At 41.1% G+C, this 22,433-nt stretch overlaps 1 protein-coding gene across 3 annotated transcripts in view; it reads left to right on the top strand.

Annotated features, from left to right (window-relative positions):
- Nucleotides 1-3,727: 3,727 nt before the first annotated feature.
- The window catches only part of tafa3a (TAFA chemokine like family member 3a), an 81,114-nt gene continuing 62,408 nt past the window's right edge, over nucleotides 3,728-22,433 (top strand). The window contains exon 1 of one of the 3 annotated variants that reach the window (XM_086087884.1): nucleotides 3,728-4,293. The gene's annotated coding sequence lies outside the window, so the exon portion shown is untranslated. Of the gene's footprint in view, nucleotides 4,294-9,017; nucleotides 9,201-22,433 lie in introns of those variants that run through there. The other 2 variants (XM_086087886.1, XM_086087885.1) reach the window with 2 other exon arrangements.

The raw sequence follows: 22,433 nt of genomic DNA, 5'->3' as shown, positions 1-22,433 counted from the left end.
GCCGTGTTTAGGGTCGTAGGGCTGCATAGAACATATTGTAAATAAAATATTTGGGTTGACTTCCTTTTTAAAAGGCTGAGTGAGGTGGGGTGGGCCAAGTTTCGTTTTTAAAACGTAGTGAAGGTCATTTGTAAAGGTCTGGTAAAATAAATAAATGAAGTAATTAAAAATAAATGAATAACTAAATACATAAGATGAGCAAATAACATTATTTTTTATTTATTTTAAACCTATCTGTATTCTTCAGCTTTTGGCGCACCATGAGACTTAGCAATGTTTATTTATTTATGTATTTATTTATTTATTTATTTATTCACTTACCTACTTCTTCTTATTAATTTATTGATGTAAATTTTATTTACTTGTCTACTTACTTACAATGTTTGTTTTGTTCTTGTTTTACTTATCTTTCTGTTCCATCATGTACAGCACTTTGCATACAGCGATGCTTGTTCTAAAGTAATTTATAAATAACGTGGAATTGACTTGAGTAAACGCCACAAGATGGCAGCAAAATCTCGTTTGTCCTTAACTCACTTCAACATAGCTCCTTGGCACCAAAAATGTTACAAGATGGCGGAAGAGCAATTGGCTGGTCGGACTGCGGCGGCATCTTCTGGCAAAAAAACACGGATAGGTTAGTTTGTGAATCGTGAATGAGGGATTACTGTCAAACCTGCGGATGTTATTTCAAGTGTTGCAAACACAACAAATGGGGTTCAGTGACCGAGGCCTCTTCCTGTCCTTCCCGACGCCAAAGTGACCACAGCTCCGTCGTGACTCACCTCGGCTGCCGCATCCGTGGTCGGAGATCCCACAACAAAGAAGCGGTCGCCGCCGGGGGCTTCTGCTATCTGCGCCCGCGCAGCTTGAGACTCCTCACCTCGAGGCCGACCTCATCCTGTCATATGATTTAATGAGCGGCGCCCGTGTCACAAACTACGGTGTCAGGAGGATGACGAGATGGGTCCGCACAATGCGCCAAAGATTAATGAGGTCATCTCCTCGCTCTGTGAGCGCGTGACAGAGAGGAAGGAAGGAAATATGATGTCTATGGGGATCATATAATGACGGACATAAATAGAATCAAAAAGAGCAGCTTCCCTATTCATAGGCAATTATTGAGGCGTGTAGATTTAGAACCGCGGCCCAGTGCTGGTTGGCGTATATCATCCCGGGAAATCCTGGCTCACCCAGGTCAACGCTAATGACCTGACATTCTCTGTTATCCACCCTCCCGGGATTTGTGTATTCGTCCCCGTGTGTTTCCATTCAGGATGATTACCTTCCCACAGGGTGTGCGCATCCAATAAAAAGCAAATCCTCACTTCAAAGTATGGTATTGATTAATAATATGTTCTACTACTAGAGTGACACCTCATATAGTGCGGATTTAACAACTGTGTCCTGTCGGTGGCGATAACGTCTGCTGTCTTCCATGGATAACAGGCTCCCCATGTTTAACTCATTCACTGCCATTGACGGCTATAGACGTCAAAAAATCATTTGAACTATTTCTATTAGTTTAACATTTTTTCCCCACTTTTGTTAACAAGAGTATGAAAACCTAGAATTTTTTATCGTACATTTAGAACCGATATCAAATTTGTGATTAATCGTGAGTTAACTAGTGAAGTCATGCGATTAATTACAATTAAAAAATTTAATCGCCTCTTGCACCAAATTTTTAATAATCTTTTTTAAAAATGAATTTATGGCAGTGAATGAGTTTAAGGGGAAGTCAACCCCCATTTTTTTGTGACAATAATATGTTCTATGCAGCCCCACTAGTCTAAATATGGTATTCTGGTTGATATTGTGTTAGTAGAATATGAGTGAAGCAACAAAATCCAGCCGTTTTTATCCATCTCAGGGGGCGGCCATTTTGCCACTTGCTGTCGACTAAAGATGACATCAATTGCCCAGGTCTGAGGTAACAACCAATCACAGCTAATCATCAGAAAACAGGTGAGCTGTGATTGGTCGTTGCCTGAGTCCTGAGCAACTGTGATGTCATCTTCTGTCGACAGCCGGTGGCAAAATGGCCGCCCCCTAAGATGGATAAAAATGGCTAGATTTTGCTTCATAACTCATATTCCACAAATGTAATATTAATCAGAATGTCTAGTGAGGTTAAATTTTACATAATATTGTGGGTTGACTTCCACTTTTAGTTTGTTATGTTATGTTACAGTAAGTTCTGATTTCATATAAGGAGGTACAATATATTACTGTACGATATTATGATCTATCATGAGGTGTCATCTACATTACAGTGCAAAACTCATTATGGAGTATGACGCATTGTTATGATATGTTGCGACACATTATGCCGCGTGGCTATATCATAAAATGCAATACGAATGCAATCATGTAATGTAAGATGAGACTGATGGAATGCAAAGTGATAAAAGTTGAGCAAAGTTCAGAGAGGATGCGACACAAAGATTCATTGTTCCCCGAGGGTTTCGGTGCACTGAGCACGTAGAGAAAAAGCGCAAGCGTGAGAAATGGAAAAGAAAATTGCCATGATAACAAAATTAGTGGAGGGAAGAGTTCCTGGCGCTAATGCTGGAGGAGAGAGATGACCAAGCAGCTTCCGCTGCGGAGGCTGCGTGGTCATGAAATCAATGCTTGAAACAACACTGTGAAAACGCCCGACCTCATATAATATTCAATTCGAAAAAAAATAATCACCACATTATTGCTAACCTATCAGGGTGGTAATAACCTAAAGCGGTTGAAACGTTTTTCCTTCCTGACAGATTATTTTGTGGTATTGGTCTGTATTGTGGTCTGTTAAGAATGATTTGTTCCCCCTCCTCTCCGATGCGTTACGGTAAGACACTATGTTACAATGCAGTGCAATATGTTACAATAATAATACGTTACAATAATTACGACGCACTCCATTACAGTACGATTTGTCATTTGGTGCCGCATCACGCTCATTTTCAATAACGTATGATGTGCTTTATGCAATACAATACTTGCGATGCCTTATGATACACTGTCACGGTATGTTACATCATGAGGCGTATCATGTAACTTTTTTTAATACGATACGCTAGGCTATGTTAGACTATATGTCACAAATTCACAATACGTTGCGATACATGACATTGCATAACAGTACAATTATGAGGCAGTTACAGTATAGTTTGTCTGCTGCGATATCGTCGTTTACGGCATGATACGTTTCAAAGCGTAACATTACGACGTTACAATATGCATAGGCTACATTTTCAACATGTTACATTATGAGATACAACACTTTATGTTGTATACATCATTACAGTGCTAAAATAATACTAGGCCATTATTTGATCTTCCATACATCCTCAGTTGACCAGATCATGCAACATTATTAATTTAATAATGCATATGATATTTAGTTCAGGTTTGAGTGTTTTCTGAAATGAAAATGAAAAAAATGACTTAAGCCGGTATCGGAATGCGACTGTGTGACACGTTCCAATGCAATAAAGGTATCTAGAATGCAATAGTAACTACAGGTAAGAAAAGACACTACAGGATTGACCAGAATGTCTCACGTCTCATAGAAAGTGCTGTTTCACTCACCCAAACCATGTGAAGGTGTTGCCACATCCTCCTCCTCCTCCTCCTCCTCCTCACCATCACCACAAGCCGAGTGAGGTGAAGTCGGCTCCCTCCCCCTGACGTCGGCACAGCACATCGCCACCGGGGGGCGCTACAGCACCGGCGCAAACGTTCCCTGCTCCTCCGCGGCACAGAGCGACGCGACTCCGGCGTCTCTCATCCACCACAAGCCCTCAGACGCCGCCAATCTAAATCATCCTTCCGGCCAGAGAAAGACGCAGCTCAAAAGAAAATACAGCCGCAACTGCTACACAGAATGGAGGATTTGTGTGTTGTGATTTGTTCGAGGGGGGGGGAAATGACAGACGGTAGAAAGCATGCGTGACGGCTCGGCGTGTGCGCAAGACGCTCGGAAGCACCCGAAGATGAGAACTTGAGGAGCCGCAACTTTTATCGACTTTCAAGTCCACTCGCCCTGCTTCTCGTCTCCATCACACTTGTGCGGACCGGTTGGATTGTTTGTGCGCGTCTGGAGAACAAGACAACGCAAAACTGTGCGAATCTTTTTCATTACATATGAAGGTTATGCTTTGTGGAGCCGAGGGGAAATTGCGTTTGCTCGAACAAGAAGAAGAAGAAGAAGAAGAAGAAGAACATGATGTCTGGCTGGGCTTTGTGGTTGAAAATGGAGAATAAATGAAATCTCGGGATTAATTGACAGCACGACGTCAGGTAGGATGCGACTCGCTCTTAATTGCAATGTATGAAGTTCGTGCATGTGTTATTTTTTTATTCATTCTTTTTTTTTTTTTTAGGGATATGTCCCACAAATAAACCAATTCACCCACAATATGTTGTCTACTCATAATCACGAATCCAATAATGACGTGTTGTCTTGAAACGAGCATTCTTCACATCATTTTTTGAATTCTCTCCTGTCTTGCTCGCACTCCATCCATGTTGAGTGGATGCAGAGCACAAGTTGCGACGTGATCTTCAGATCAAACGGCAGGAGTGTGAAAAGCAACCCCCCCCCCCCCCGGTAGTTACAGCTATGTCTCTCATCCTTCTTTATTGCGAAAGACTGCAGCTGTTCTTGTCAACCAAGTCATGATGCACAATATGACATCCCATTTGTGTATCTTTCATCACAAAGCCATGTAAGAGGTGCTTCAGGGACGCTTCATGGGTTGACTACCAGCAAAATCTTCAGCGACTCCATTTCCAAATTTGGTATAAGCTACTGTTCCATACGGCATTGCCAATGATCGGACCGGAATCCTTGAAATGGACCAAAGCTGCGTTTTTTAACGTGACATCGCATAGTGGCTTCTTTGACGAAAAGTGAACCCCCAATTCATCCACCTGCAAAAGGTGAAAACCTCTAATACAGAGAGAACATGAAAAACTTTTTTTCTTTTCTTCTTTAAAAAAAAAAAAAATTGCTCTCACATGCACTTTTAAACTTATTAAAAACGTTTCTTAAAAACATTGTAAACATATTTATTTCATGATACATCAAGATATGTTACAACAAGTTACATGATAAGTTATGTTACATTAAAATGTCATGTTACAATTCTTTATGACTTCAGGTTTGCGTTTTTATTTTTTTACGATTGTTTATGATGAGGTGCAATGTTGCTACATCACGTTACGTTCCGATTTGATACGTTACATTACAATGTTGTGTTATAGTACGTTCCAATATGCAACAATGACGTTTTGCTACTGTTTTTTTTCTGATTCTTTACGATGAGGTACGATCAGCGGCGGACTGGTTATCGAGAATTTTGTGAGTTTCCCAATTTTTGGGTCGGTGCGCCCCTTCAGGTCGACCAATAGGATTTGGCACCTGTTCCCAGACACCTCCCCCCTTTTCTATTTTCCCAGGGCAAAATTTGCTTGATCTATAGCGTTATGTTAGATTTTCAACATACGTGCTGTTTATTTTTTTTGGTTACCTGAAAAGTGAATTTGGTCATGCAAGGATGCGACCTGCCACCAGCCATATGCAAAGCAGCACTAATTGCGTTTGACACAACAGGGCAGGAGAAGCGAGTATCAGCCTGTCGGGTGTTTACTTTACTTTACACACCTGTCCAGTGATCATGAATATTGAGCAAGTGTAACAATTGTCAGCCTGACTGAGTGCATTCTCTTTTTTTTTTATATTGTCATACAACACATTTAAGGCAGAGAACAATTCCACTTAACATACCATAAACCACAGGATAATCCATCAGGATAATACGACAAATGTGCTTACTCTGATTGGAAGTCTGGGTGAAAATCATCCTGATGATCAGTATGTGTTAAATGGCTATCGGTTCCATTTCATAGCATAACCACTCAAGCCTGTGACTCAGCTGAATTCAGACCGTAAATGTTAATCAGGTTACGATTGTTGCCACTGAAAAAGTTGCTGTTGACATGCCGCACACATATGCTAACCGTTCACGATAGCTTTTCAGATACAAATGATCGGACGCTGGGACGGGATCCAATTTGTCTCAATTAGCGTTTTTCCTTTCTTTCCTTTGATCCTTCCTCGGGTCTCCGGACAACCTCGCGACTCTAGCTGGATTCTGAAGTATTTGGTTTAGGAGAAATTTTTAATAGGTTTTAGGTGAACTAATGAGTACACACTCACACGCACAAATGCACACATGCACACACATACACACGCACATACTCACCCACATACAAACTAAATAAAAAAAAATAATAATAATAAAAAAAGAGAGCAATGATGATATGTCAAATCGGTAAAATTACTGAATGAACAATACTGAGCTCTTAGAAAAAGAGAAAAAAATAATAATTAGCGTTTAGATTGTACCACTATTAATCGCCTACCATTCACGTCACAATCACAGAGTCCGTGGTTGAGCCGAACATTTACGCAATCGTAAATGTTAAACATGTCGCAATTGTTGGCACTGACTGTTTGCTGAGCAGTGATTAATTAGCACACCCAACACCAAAGAATAATTTGCCAGGATAATCTTTGAGAGACATCCGACAACGCGGTCAAATTTGTCCCGATTATCGTTTTTCCTTAAATGGCTCTCTTGTGGCACGCATGTCTCCAGGCAGGTGAACACTCTGTCAGACACATTTTGGAACTCAAAGGACATTTGGGACCAGAGGTGGCGAATCCAGGTCCAGGAAGTAAAAACCCTGCCACAGTTGGGCTTTAGCCTCAGGTGCTAGCTAGCTGGCTAGCTAGCTAGCAGGTAAACGAGCACCATGGGAGCTAGCTAGGGAGCTAGCTAACTAGCACCTGAGGCTAAAGCCCAACTGTGGCAGGGTTTTTACTTTCTGGACCTGGATTTGCCACCTTTGTTTGGGACCACCCAAAGTTTAGTGTTTGATTTTAAGGGCTGAGCTCCACCTGAGCCACTGAGAGTGTTGTTTTGTCTTCAGGAGACACAAATGCGATTTGCATGTTCCTGTCTCCCATCCCTGTGTTCACCTTGTTCCTGTAGCCGCCCTTCATCCTTTTTGACAACTGTTGTGAGGTCAGCTGTCCAACCACACCCCCCCCCCCCCCACCCCGGCTGCCCGTCCTCTCTACCTCTCCCCTCAATTAGCGCTATCATCGCATTTCATCCTGCGGAGAGCGCATGGTAATAACCTTACACGCCTATTGCGGGTTGATGCAATTCAGCGGTGATTAATGGAAGTCTCCTCGGAGAGTCCGAGGAGGCGTAGATCTTTCCCTTTCCCCAACACCTTCCGTCCGCCGCCCCACCCTTGGCTGACAGGAGAGCCATTATATTGTTTTATAGATCGCCATCAGTAGCCCGTTGAAGCTGCCTGCGGCCCACTGTTGTCCTGGAGGCTTTTATTGTGCCGCGTTATTGGCCGGCGTTGCTGACAGGGGGAGCAAAGGCCACCCTTGGATTAGTGGAGTCGGCCGCTGAGTGACAGCGAGTGAGCGACAATCGGGACCTGGAATCGGTTTGGCCGGTTATCGTTCAGTGTGAGTTTCGGGGTGTGAGCAGTGGCTTACGGCATTTCCTGACAAGTGTTATATTTTTTTAATGTCTTTCTTTGATTATTTGTCTTGTTCATTAATAGTAGTTTACAAAGCAAAATTTCACAGATGAGACCCTCTTCCACACATACCCATTGGAAAATGTTCATGACGAAACCTCAGTGGCAGTCGGTGATCGGATTCCAAATGATGAGCGTAAGCATCCCTGGCAGTGAATTAGTTAATTGTTGATTTTAAACCGAGCTGATTGGCTGGATTGGGATCCAAAAAATCGGTTATCTGCTGTAATGTCTTATTTTGCCCGATCAACGTCTCCACAAAATAAGACATTACATGCTAGCTTTAATATTTATCAGCCTTTTTGTATATTTTTTTCATGTATTTCAATTCACGTCAATTATATGTGGGCCGGCCAATCCTTATCTCCCGCGTACGGCGGCAGTCGACTGTAGAGTTAAAATCTAAATGTTATTATATTGCTCCATCTGATCATGGTTATCGTTTTTTCCCCCTTCAAACTCGTTAATCGCTGATCGGCTGATTTGCTCCCAAAGACGCATTTATACGTTTTTTATTGGGAGGTTTTATGCTAGAGCATAATGCAGCCTCTAAACGGAAGAGAATGCTTGAAGCAATGGTAGCTACTACAAAAACGGCCAGCAGGTGGCAGCAGAGTATAAAAGATCAATGTTGCAAAAAGCTTTTTTTTTGCCAGTGTTTTCAACAGGTTTGTAAATAATGATGAAACTTAGCAATATTATAATGCTAATTGCTGCAAATCAGAAACAGATAGAAATATACTTTTGTTCCCTGATGAAAGAAGAGACTCAAATCTTTTTTTTTTGGTAGCTTCCATGTTTTTATAGCAATAGAACATAATATTCTGTGGGCCTTGCAAAATCAGTCAAAATCCAGTAAAACAGCCGGGAGCAAAGGGGGTTGCTTCAGTGAAAATGGCTGGCAGTGAATGAGTTAACTGATCATTAACTCAAATTTTTGCAACACAAAGCAAAAAAAAGAAGAAGACTATTCACTAAACTATTCTCGATATAATTGATATTAATTATTATTTTGTATGAGTAACAGTTTTTTAATTTGACAAGGTAGCTGACAACGCCTGTCCTTTCACCAGCACGACTGTCAAGCAAGGTTAAAATATTTTCATTGACAAACAACTCCGGAGGAAAAAAAAAAAAAACAGCATTCCGAGAGAACAGACAGCCAAGGCGATGCAATTTTCACTTTTTAAAAAGCAACCTTGGCGCTACAAACACGTGCTGTCGGCAGTCGGGTGGGCGAGCCTGCTTGGAATGCATGAGCCGGCAGGTGATTTCCACAAGAGGAGGAGGAGGAGAAGGGCCAGGATGAAGAGGCTCGTCTGGAGTTTTTAAGGAGCCACCGCAGGCTGTATTTGTGTTCTCCGCCGGCTAGCCGCTCGCACTGTCAGATCAATAGTGCGTCACATGGGCGTGTGCGCGCGTGTGTGCGTGTGTGTTGGCGAGCATGAGACGAGAACAATGCGGGCATCAACTTCATCACCACAACAAAAGATGGATATGGAAAAGTTTTTTTTTACTCTTCACGTCCCTTTTCATTGACTTCAGGGATGGTCAACTGGTGGCCGCCGACCACACTCGTGAGTGAATTTTTCATTTTTTTTTAACAAATCCCAAAAATATCTTCAGAAAATGCTGGCGAACATTCAATGTAGGATTTTACAAACAACTGAGGGTAAATGTGAAAAGAAATCCCAGAAGGAACGGAGAAAAAAATGTGAACAAATATATTAGAAAAAAAAAATTGTGGGTGCCAAATTGTGAATTAATTTGCATCGATTTCAGTTTTAAGTTATATCTCCATTCACCACTAGATGGCAGACATTTCTTAGTTGCCCTTACACCGGGTTTTTACTGCTTTACTGAATTTTATTTGCAGATTAGGAATGAGATGCACGACTAGGACGGTGTATTAGGGCCACGTATAAATATATTTTTTAGAGGGCTGGGGCAATTTTCTGAGAAAAAAACTCGTAAATTTGCGACAAATAGACGTAGCCTAGCTATTGTCCAATGTGAGGATTCGTTGGTGGTTAATGCGACACTGTTTATAAAATGAAAAGGCAGGATGGGGACTTAATTTAAACTTTACTCGTCATACACTGCAGCTAGAGCGACAACATTTCCTGATCCCCTATCAGATGACTAAACACTAACCAATCAGAAAAATATATTTAGTGTTGGTTCAGTAGTTTTGTGGCGCCCTTGAATGCTAATTAAAAATAATAATATTATTTGATATACATTTTGTTGCTTCAAACACTTTGTTGTTGAGTAACGACACTACACTAATAATTTTTATACACCAATTGAATGTATTATCAAAACAGAAATAAATTGAGAGAGCATATTATATGTATTTTTACAATAACATCTGGTTACGAAGTATGTATTTTATGGGGCCCCTTTCAGCTACTTAAGTTGCCTATCTTTGATTTACTTGTTATGATTTATTTTGTAGCTTATTGCTTTATTTAGCGCACACTCAAAATAAGTCGGAAGTACGAAAAAAAATCCCCCCTACTGGCGGATAAAAAAAAAGAAAAACGAAAAAGAAAAAAATATTCCCCCACGGGCGCAAACAGGCCTGGGCTTCCATAAGGGGTGCATCTCAATACTTTTGTCTACATATTTTCCAATTTGTTGAACCGAGCACAGCAGCATGAGCAGCACTCCAAACATTAATCATCCTTCCCTCGACTGTATTCGTGACTGGCACAGCAGTTGTGAGCGATAAAAAGTGGGCCCATCTATTTACATGATTAAACTCGATTTCGGAACACGCCGAGACTGTCTGCACGGAAGTGCGTCGGCAGGCGAATATGCTTAGAAAGCACTTTGCGCCACCTCTCGACGCGCCAACCTTCAGCTGGCAGCGCGAATCCGGCGTTTGTTTTAAGCCAAGGGGAAATCGGAAGGCCCGCCGCCGCCGCGAACAAAAGCAGCGTTGTGGCGCTTCCGTGACGACGGCGGCGAGGGCAAAGAGGAGGAGGCGGAGAACGAGGAAGAGCTCATGGCTTGTTTTATAGATGCCATTTAAGGAGAACATGTCCGCGATGGGCCCGGCTGCGATGAAGTGTAACCGCAGACCCCCCCCCCCCCCCCCCAAAAAAATGAAGACAATAAACAAACAAATTGGTTTCCTGGAAGCCAGCAGTGTCCCGCTCGCTCGCTCACTCATGCGGCCTGATGTGGAAAGCTGTTTCTACCACCTACCTCGGAGATTAGACTCGGAGAGAGAGGCACAACTCCATCTCTTATTTATTCAGCCTAATTTGCAGTGTGCATGTATGAGACTGTGTGTGTGCGTGTGTGCGTGTGTATGTGTGTGTGTGTGTGTGTGAGAGAGAAAGAGTTGGACTGCAGCACTGTCTCCAAAAGCCTGCGCGTCGAAGGGGTCGAGTCACGTCCTTGCATTCTAAAACAACAGTCACCATCACGCCGACTACTTTTATTCATTGCGATATTTTGGCACGGATAACAATATTTTCAATGAACTCCAGTATTCATGTGTAACGCCATGAGAGGCCACAAGATGGTGCCAAAAGGCCTTACTAATAGGAAAGTAGTTAGTGGTTGTCGAAGAAGTATTTTCGATTGAGAGACAAGCTGATGTTGACGCTGTATAAGAATGCGCGCAAAGGCAGCGGCGGTTCGCGCTTCACTTTCGTCTTTCAGAACGAGCTTCCTCCTCCTCCTCTTCTTCCTTTTTTGTCCTCATCTCAAGCGGGCACACGATGGACATGCTCTTTTTGTGAAAACGCAACATTTGTCTGGGCTGACGAACAGTGCGAATGATGTCGTTTTATTAAGAGGGTCAATGGTTGCCAATGTTGAAACAGTTGGTGGGTTTCCATCCGGCCCATTGTTATTAGAATTTTCAAGATATGCGAAAATAAAACTGAATGGAAACGCTGGAAATGAAAAAAAGGGCCCAAAATTCACAAAAAAGTTTTTACGCTTGGAAGGGGGGGGGGGGATTTTGAAGTGGATCTAAAAAAGAAAAATGTGAATTTTGATGATGGAAACAGGTTTTGCGAATAAACGCTGACAACCTAATACACGTCGTTTTGACCGGATATTACGTCACACGTATGTTTGTAGTCACGAAGCAATGGCGGACGATAAAGTAAGGCATGTTTGGGGGGGATGACAAAACGTATTAAATTAAATTAAAATTAAATATTAATGCTAATTTAGACATAAAACAGAAACGCTACGATTTACCAAGAGTAACAAAAGACAACTCATACGACCTCATCGCACGGCGCAGTCGCTTCCTGGTCTTCTTCTTCTTTTAAAGTACTGGTGGATCATAATCTCTATGGTGTATAGCGCCACCTATAGCGGCGGAGTCCCCTCTCAATATTCGCAAAAGAAGAACGGATGGAAACGGGCATAAGTCGCTCGGCGACATTCCTCAAGCTACAGACAACTGGCACAGGGGACATCGGCTTCCACCACACGCAGATTTTTGCTTGTAAATATTAATTATTTAAGCTTGTCCGCCCAAATGTATTGAAAAGATTGCTCTATATTATTTATTTAATTGTTAAATAACTCATTTTTCAAAAATAATTTCCAGTTTAATACATTTTGTAGAAACTTTATTTGGACGTACATTGTTATTTACATTGCAACGCACTCAGTGCGTAGTGAGCCGAGCAATGTGAAACGCCCACAAAGAAAGCAAGGTAAGACTCCGTAGCGTTCCTAAAGAAACAACATGCGATCGGGAGAGTCACCCTCCCCCACGCCGCTCGTCATTCACCAAAGTCATTCATTCAAGAGTTTTGATCGTCCCTTTAGGAACGCTACGGAGACTTACCTTGCTGTCTTTATTTGCGTTTCACATTGCTCCACAGAGAGTCGGCCACCATACGTCACTACGCACTGAATGTGTTGCGACGTAAATAACAATGGCAGCGTACATCCAAATAAAGTTTGAAATGATAAAAAAAAAAATGAATCTCATAGTTATGTTAGTAAGAACCAAATAAATAATATAGAGCAAACTTGTCATTATCGTCTTGATTGGCCTGTTCTTCATCATCACCTGCTCACCTCACCTGTTGTGTTCTGCTTCCTCGTCTTAAGACGTAATAGTAATTCCTATTTTGTCCTGAACTTCAGGTATTGTGACCTGAATTGTAATGTCCTGTTAATATTGACCAATATTATTCTATAATGCACAATTGGCACCGATTAGTAAAGAAAGTCTCTCAACCACTATTTGCGGTTATTTAATCTTAATTTTATGGTTATCGAAGCAATTTGTGAGCACTTTATTAAGATGACGTGCACGGAGCCTCTTTTTCGGAGCTGCATGCCAGTTTAGCACTTTTCACATATAAAGCAGAATTAAACGCCTCGCCTCGGAAAAAAACAATTTACTTCTCCTGACCTTGCTGTTCTCTCTGGCTGTCTTCACACTCCGTCAGTTCCCCCCGCGCACACACACACAAATTCACAAGGTCCCTCACCAACAATATCACCAGTAGCAGTCGCAGAAGTGTGCGGCGGGATTAATTTCTCCTGGGCTTTGGACGCGGGAGCAAGAAAATAAAAGCAAAGGCAACTCAGGGGAGGCGGTCCACATGCACCTCGCCCGATTCTCGCCTTTCTTCTCTGCTTTGCATCCGCCTCTCTGAAAGAGTTTGAGGTCGCCACGCTTATATGCTGAATTGTTTATTATGCTCTCCATGCAAATCTGCGCGGAGGTATTGAATTGTTCCATTCGGCACCGTGGAAAATATTAGCTGCACGCTTCTTTTATTCAATTTATTCAATAAAGATCCACTTGTGTTAGTGTTTTTTTTTTTTTGCTTTGTTGATGTGTGTTGTTTGCTCATTTAGGGAGCTGTTTGTCATTTTGGATCCGTGGCCAGACCTTAATTTTATTATTATTTTTTTTTTAATCAAAACCTTTATGACTGTAATCTGTTTTCAAGGAAGACGACAGTTATTGAATGAGCTGCTTTATGCGCTTAAAGCTGTTCAGAAGCTCTACAGACAAAGACGACTAAAGATTTTCTATTCGATTTTGGAGTGTGCCGGTGGGCAGTGCTCATTTATCTATTCATGTTTGGTGGGGGCATTGTGATAATTATAAAAGGGTTAGGTGCAATATATATTTTGCCACTGCTTATTTCCCAAACTGTGGCATCACAATTCTTCAAAATTACAGAATAACTACCCCGATATGGAATTTTAAGGTCAAGCACTGTCATGTCAAAGCTACAAGGTAAGCAGAGCTGCAGTGTTAGTACAGACTCGAGTTGCTGTTATCAGTGATGTTTATGTGGCCTCATGACATGTTGATCCCCACTTGCTTCAGTATGTTTTTATTTTGGTCATCTGATAAGAATTTAGATAATCCCTTCCTTCTTTCCTTCCGACCTTCCTTCCTTCTTTCCTTCCTTTCTTCCTTATTTCCATCCTTCCTTCCTTCCTTCTTTCCTTCCTTCCTTCCTTCTTTCCTTCCTTCCTTCCTTCCTTCATTCTTTCCTTCCTTCCTTTCTCCCTTCCTTCCTTCCTTCCTTCCCTATGAGTACAGATATAATCCTCCTCCTGTTCACAGGTGACACCTGCTCCCGCTAGGTGCTAATTCATTTACAAATATTCAATAATGCATGTCTGTGGCCCTGCCCCGAGTATCCTGCCGCTGGCGGGTGTGTCTGCATGGACACCTTTTGTGCTCACTAATTGCATACTGCCTCACACGTAAGGCCATGCTTTTAAATTTTTTTAATAAATAATAATTTAAGCAGATTTAGTGTTACAAAGATTGGCTACTTCACATGGGGTCTAATTGGAATTGACAGTAATGAACTAGAATTTTTGAAAAATGGAGGGAAAGTCAATGACATATTATGGAAATGTGACTTTTTAATGACCGGAACACAAATAGGTCTCTCTGGAGTGCCTGCCCACCCATTTAGCATCAAATTGAACAAGCAAAAGAAATCTTTTGTGAGCTGAAAAGTGTTCTGTTCTGAATTCTGCCGGATTGTGACCCAACAGCAGGATTCATCTATATAATATCACAGCCGCATGAATTATTTTACTGCTGCCCCCTCGAGTGAAAATGCTGAATTTAAGCACCAAGTTCAGATTATCAGATGCCTTGAAAAAATTATCCTGAACGATTTCGGTGTGAGGTGCATTCATAAGTGATTTGACCTCTGCTCTAAAAAATGGCTTGAAAATTGAAAACCTGCTGCAAATTAAAAAAAACCCGACATCTGGTTTGGGAGGAGATTCACGATTGTCGGTGGAGATATGGTTTATATGTGTGTGCGCTGCGTTGGTCATCTGGAATACACCGCACGAGAAGAGCAGTAAGCAAAAATGATAGAGCTGTGTGTTGCAGGAGGGATGGTTGGAGGGGGGTGTGTGGGGGGGGGGGTGCTTCATTATAGCTCTGACATGCCACGGGGGCGAGGGTAAAGTAGGATGAAGAGTGGTGTAATTAAGAGCTGGAAATCACACCAAGGGAGTTTCATTACAGAGAAAAGATGACGAGGGGCCGGTGTGCGATTTTCTTCATCAAAATTGACCTGCAGGAAACTCTCATTGGCAGCCTGTCAATGGTTTTGACTCATGACCCCTATAAAAACTATTAAAGCGATGGAGAATTTGAAGGCGCCCCTCATCCTCATCCGCATCCTCATCATACTGACGCGCAGCATCTCGCAACGCGAGGGCGTCCATTTTATCGAGACTTTTTAATCACTCGGCCCTCGTTTTTTTGAGGGCGTTTTTTATCCTTGCGCGTGTTGAACTCTGCAACGCCGCGCTTAATTTAAGAGCCGCGATGACATTATCTTAATAACGAGCTGCGGAATAAACAAAAAAGCCAAGTTGTAAATGTGTTAACTGCTGCTACAGCGGCGGAGTGGGTATGTTGTGTGTGAGGGTTTGGGGGGGGGGGGGGGGGGGTTGGTTCGCACAGCCTGCCTTGTGCCAAAAATCAATGGAGGAAATATAGAAGCAATTATTTTGTGTCCAACACCCGCTGACAAAGTGGCAGCAAAGCGGGCCAAGAAGAAAACGCAGAATCAAGCCAAGGAGGCGCGGGTATGGATCTGGTGGGTCATATGAGATCCTGTTAGGATGCTGCGATCAATCACTTTTTTCCCCCCTTCACCATTTGATCATTACGCGATTCGAGCTGATGACTTTCGTGCGCCTTGTGAGGGGAAAACGCACCCGAGAAAAGGTCATGCTGCAGTGTCGAGTCCAAAGAAGCGAAATATTTGGAAGAGCTCTGAGTGATGCGGTAAAATCCTTATCTGAACTCAGGTTGCTGTGTTGCTATGAGGTAACATGTTAAGCGCTCAATCAATTCCTGTTAGATTAGATTAAGTTGACCACTCAGTGGTTAAAACAACAAAATTGTATGAACTTAAATGAGTTGTCTATTTGTCAGTCTCGTCAGCCTTTTGAACCTGATAGCATGTAAAAAAAAAAAATTTGCAAGTTGCCTTAATGCGTTGCAATCGTACAGTACTGTACGCTAACATACACACGGTTAGCATGTTAGCATTGTTAAAGGGGAAATGACATCTAACTATACTAGCGCGTACTGTATTTAAGTTTGATAGCATCGCAATTGATAAAATGCTAGAATTTTTGCCATTCTAATGATGTAAAAATAAGTATTTCGCTGTTCAGACATAAAAACTAAACTCTCTGTACTACATGACATGTTAGCATTTTATTCAGTCCCATTGCCCTTTTGAACCCGACCAAACAGATTGACTGATCAGACGACGTAGCACAGTCACAAAATGTTACCATACCAATTATTAGCATGTTAGCATTTCATCAAATTTTCATTGCTAATGGTACTTTGTCTTCTCACTAATCAATCTGCTTTAACGCATTCTTGATAAGCGTGGCGTAGTATTTGATAGCATGTTAGCAATGTATGGCTAAAGCTTTTTTTCTCTCCCTGATGTTGCGCTGTAATGTAATGTATATATTTGATCTTGTTTGATACTATTATCATTATCGATCTGTTTCTCTGCCATACCCGATTCTTAGAACCCTATTAGTCTCATTTCATCATTACTGAGTCGTCGGCAAATTGTCAATAAACGCCTCGAGGCAGCTGAGCTCTTGATGTTCACAAGAGAAGGCAAAGGAGAAGATACTTTTTTTTCATTTTTTTTTTTTTTCAACACCTCTCGCTTGGCCCCATTAGCAGCACAGGAAGTCCACGTTTCAGCGAGGGAGTGACGGGAACGGGGAAGAACTTGACAGAAGTGGCTCCTTCGCAGCTTTAATGATTTGACAGAGGGCACTTCTGGATTAAAATATGGCATATGTTGCCCAACCGAGAGAGCCCCTGGGCTGAAGTGGGAGCGAAGGGTCGGTTACGTGAAGCGGCACATTTTTGCGGAGGCCCGCACTCTTCCCCCGAAGAGCGTGTTCTGCGATTGTGACAGGACATCAGCGGTCAGGGTTGAGGCGAGGAGGAGGAGCAGAACACGTCGGGCTGGAATGAAAGGATTCTGGCTCACTGCTAATGAACTGTGATGTGTGATGGGAGCTGTCAGCTCCAACAGAGCAGGAGGTATTCGTCATTCAAGGGAAGAAGGTCTTAGTTTGGGGGTACGGATCTTGGCCTCTGACCTTCCCGTGTGAAGTTTGTGTGTTCTGTCTGTGGATATTTGTTCACTATTGACAAATTTACCCAGATTAGATTTCCATGTCAACGAGTAGCTAAATTAAGCCTGGGCTGTTCGTGGAAGTCTTCTCCGCAAAAAAAAGTGATTAAGATCACGCGGGTGCGATTTTAACCTTCCGCGGTATCCACTTGGCAACCAACATGTTTTGTCATTGTTGGTGAAAACATAAATGTGACATAAACTGTGGATACAATCTTGCTGACCTGCTCTTACGCAAGACTTGTCAGTCATCTTCTTCAAGCGTTCTTGCAAATTGTTCAGTTGTGAGATGGCGGCAGTAACAAATATCTACTACTAACTGTTTTCTTGTCTCAGTTAACCCCTTCAGACCCGCATTTTTTTTTTTGAGCAATTTTTCTACTGATTTGACTCTTTTCTACGATGGTGTATAATTGTTTTTCTTTTGGGGGGTGGGGGGGGGGGGATCACAATCACAGAAAAAAACTCTCAAATGTGCCAATTTAAAAAGTGCAAAAACTAGCAATTTAGCGAGTTTATAAAGTGGCAAATTTGCAAGTTTTTTCAGACCTGCATTTTTTTTGCTGGGCAATTTTTCTTTTCTTTTTCTTTTTTACTGATTTTGACTCTTTTCTACGATGGTGTATGATTGTTTTTCTTTTGGGGGGTAATATTCCAAGAAAAAACAAGCAAATTTGCCAATTTATAAAGTGGCAAAAACTAGCAAATTACCAAGTTTATAAAGTTGCAAATTTGCAAGTTTTTTTTCTTTCTTTCAAACAACAACAACAACAAAATATTTTAATTTCATTTTATTGGGGGGGGGGGGGGGTGGTTAGCCCATGTTTTTATTTGTTATAGTGGACGCCAGGATAGTATGACTGTAACGTGTCATATGTAACATTTAAAACATGAACATCATTTCAATTACCTTGCGATTGTCATTGGTTAGCTAGGAGTGTTGACATCATCCAAATGATGCGCTTTTATTGGTTTAGACATGCAAATATGTCATGTCCACTGCAATCATCTATGGGTCCAAAGGGGTACACCTATTGTGTAAAATGTAGTATATGTGTATGCACACATAGTGTAAATGCATTTATACAGGCAATGGAAGTGGTCTTTTGTGCTGTAGTGTTGTTTTTCGCGCTTGGCTGAGCGCAGCAGCTGCATGGCCTTTGAGTGTTCTTCTTTTGGGGAAAGCAGGTGGCCCAGTGTGATATATCATACGCGCGCGCCTTGGCTCACCTCACCTCGCGTTCTATGCTAAAGCAGCACGAGTCCCATAGCGCCACTATCAGATCTTTCTAAAGACTCCAACAGCACTGACAGTCGCTCACTTGAAATTTCTTGTTGTGCTTACATGACAATTTCAACTTCAAACATTATTTGTGTAAAGTTTATTCAAAAGCCGTACGATGTACTTGGATTTTTTGTGCAGCAGTTCAAACGTTTTTTAATTTTCATAAATGAATAAAAAATCAATTTTTTATTTTAAATTAAATTAATTACACACAAAAAAAAAAGGTTTTATTTTTTTGCCCCAGAGTGGTTTATTTGTTTATTTATTAAATTGTGTGTGTGTTTTTTTTTTTTACAATTTAGCTGGGAGTTCACCATGAATGTTTCTACTGCTTTATAGTGCAGGCCCCATTTTTTTAAGGACCCACTTTATTGTATGTTACTAAATATGTTGTAGTGTGTACTATACTATATTTATGTAGAGTATATTAAGGGGCTGGACTTGCTCCTAAAATCCTGATTCACTAATCTGAGTGCTGACAGTTGAATTTGTAACTTAATATGACTTAGTTCCTGAGGGGAAAAAAATTAATAATTTCCAGAAAAAATAAATAAAAATTTGACCTCAATAGCACATGGAGAAGATTTACCTACACGATACCGTCCGTGATCAAAATGTTTTACAAAGCCCGACGTTGAATTGAATACAAATGTATTATTATTATAATCAACAGGTGCATTGCTGCCACAATGTTCTAACTACAGAATAGTTCTTTTAAGTTCCAAATAGCTTACAGTACTCTCAAGCTGCATTGTGGCCAGCGGTAGAATCTGGGTCGGTTATTGGAAAACAGTTCGTGGCAAACATCCTATAAATGCTGGATGTGTTAGCCTGCATGCTACTTGGTAGCTAGCTGTTCCGATGACATCACATCATCCGATCAGAGTTCGCAAATTACGATTCAGATCTTCATTTGCCACGCCCCGCTCAAAAGAATGTCCTTTTTTGGGAACTTTATTTTATTTTATTTTTTTTTAGATATATGATAGGCCTATGTTTTATTATTGTATTTGTTTTCATTCACCATTAAGACATTTCCAAAACAATGGCGGCCTCAGACTTGAACGTACTCTAAATGTGGAAAGTCTTTCAGCTGGCATGTGCCATTTCCTGCACTATGCCAGCATCATTTAGACCCATTCAAAGCGAGCTATCGATCACATTTGTTTCGATTTTATTCTTTAATGTGTGCGTTCTCTCCTCGGGGGTCTGTTCCGTTTCTTTCTCCGCCACTGATGCCCTCTATTCTCGGGAAGAAGAAGAAGAAGAGGAGGAGGAGGAGGAAGAGGAAGACGAGGGCATTTCGGAGCCGAGCCCAGAGCAAACAGGACCAAAAATAATGAGTGTGTGTGGCTCTGTTTGCTGCCTCCTGCCCCCACATGAATAACTCTCGGCGCACACATGAGCTCTGGGCACGCAGCCTCCTCAATCATTGTCTTAAAATATCAAAAAAATAAATGAAAATTGTATTGATCTGAACTCCAGGAGATTTCCACGTCCTGTTTTCCTTGCTTGCGCTGCCAGCCCTGAGAAAGTGTGTTAAAAATATTATCAGCAGCGCAGTGACATCATCTCTCTGAGGGGAAAGTAAAGAGTTAGCTGACAATAATTCCTCAAATAATTATCATTTCCTCTATCTGTGTGTGTTCCGCGCTTCCCAACTGCTCAATTAATTGCAATCAGATGTTTACAGTTTGCACAGCTTGGCGTTCGTACACATAATAATGATGTGGAAAAAAAAGGGGGGGGGGGATTTGGTTTTCAATACGAGAAAACAGCAGCCCAAACAAACACTCGTTAGTCAGCCGGCGATACGTCGGCGCTGCCAAACCGCAGGTGGAAGCAGGAACGAGGGGAAATGCGGGTAATTGAGCTGCTGTGGTTCTTTCTTGTCGCTATAAACCCCGAACGCAGCATTTTTCTCCCTTAATATCTCACTTCTCGCTATCCGCCTTGCTGGACTTCCTTTGCCTCTCAGCAGAAGCGTCAACGTGGACAGCAATTTTTAGTTGCCCATGTTGACTCAACCCGACATCTGAATAATCTTTCATTTTCATCATAAAATCTGCAAGCAGCGATGCACTACCTTTTTCATGGCACATCCTCAAAATGGATGATAGGCGCCCATCTGTCTCGGGTATCTGCATCCAATTGGGCCTCATTTGGGTGAATTCCTGCGAGGACAGCGTTGTATGACCAAGTTGTAGTATGGTACAATAAAATGCATTTAAAACATGAAATACAGTCCGACATTTCATTACAACGAATGGAAATATCGAATCAAGAAATGCCAAGAAAAGAAGGGAGATAAAGTGGCTTACAATAATATGAAATATACTTTTTACTTTTTGTCTTAATTTGCTGACCAAACCCAGAAAACAGGTGAGCCATGATTGGTCGTTACCTACTTCCTCAGCACAGGTGATGTCATCTTCAGTTGACAGCAAGTGGAAAAAATTTGTTTTTAAAAGTATTCATTGTACAAGAAAAATAATGAAGTTATTAAATTGACCCTGGCTCAAATATGAACTTTTTACTGCTAAAAATGGCTCACTAGGTGATCGTTTGAGAACCACTGTGCTATGGAATTGGCAAAAAATGGCTAATTTAAAGCAAAATGGATGACTTTTTCATGTATCCTCTTATAATTAGGGAAGGGAATTGATGGGAATTTAAGGATTCCTTAATTTCTCTGATTACTAATCAATTCTGTCCTCGATTATCATTGGGTGAGGCTTTCACTCATCAGCATCTTAAATTCGGACAAAAGACACAGCGTAGCCATGATGCAGTCATAATCTATATTGTAGACTTAGTGGGGGGTGAAAATGAAGATATCAGAGTGGCTGAGACAATTGGCATTTTCCGCTCATTTGTTCAGAGAAAATGAAATATTTGGAGTTTTTGAGCTGACCACGATTGAACAGTCAAAAGTAGAACTTTCTCTTTTTTAACCAGCAGGTAGTATAATCACCCCCCCCCCCCCTCCTCCCACTGGATAGGTTTCTCAATAATATGACACTTTGTTTGTAACTAACAATTAGGAATCTCCACAGTGATCATTTTGCATTCGACTTGATCCCAAATTACTTCAGACAACCAATTAAGATATTTGGCCTGGCTTTAAAAAAATGATAGAAACACGCTTTTTCCAGAGTGCCAAAAGTCAGGGGAGCTTCCCCGGAGGCACGCATGAGGGAGGTGAGTGTCAGAGCAGCCCAGAGGCAAGGAAATGTTTTTCTTTTCTTCACTCTTGCGTCATTTCCATCATATTTCCATTCATTCTAAGTCATGGCGGAGAATGAGTTGCTTTAAGCAGCAACACCCACCCCCGTCAAAATGCAAAAAAATGTACAGCTAAAATATATAAAATACTACAATAATTTATTATTTTTATTATTATATATTTTTTTTGTTTTTATTATAATTTATTTATTTATTTTAAATAGAAAGTTATAGCAAAAATATATAAAATACTACAATAATTTATTATTATTATTATTATTTTAATAGAAAGTTACAGCAAAGATATATACAATTCTACAATAATTTATTATTATTATTATTATTTTAATAGAAAGTTACAGCAAAGATATATACAATTCTACAATAATTTATTATTATTATTATTATTTATAGAAAGTTAAAATTTGACAAAGTTTTAATGCATGTTGGCAATTGGCCCTTTCATGGCAAATTTCCATAAATGATTGTAAAAATGTAACCTTTGCCCTCACCCTAACTTTTCACACGACTACGCCATCTTGGTTCCTTTAGAAGTTCACACAGTATATAAGCCATTCTTTTCCCATCCACATTTGTGATTATGTATTTGAAAATACATCAAACTATCA

The sequence above is a fragment of the Leptonotus elevatus genome, chromosome 10 (assembly GCF_054856555.1).
Source record: "Leptonotus elevatus isolate MCC_2025b chromosome 10, RoL_Lele_1.0, whole genome shotgun sequence".
Lineage (NCBI taxonomy): Eukaryota > Metazoa > Chordata > Actinopteri > Syngnathiformes > Syngnathidae > Leptonotus > Leptonotus elevatus.
This window is presented reverse-complemented; position numbering and strand designations above follow the sequence as displayed.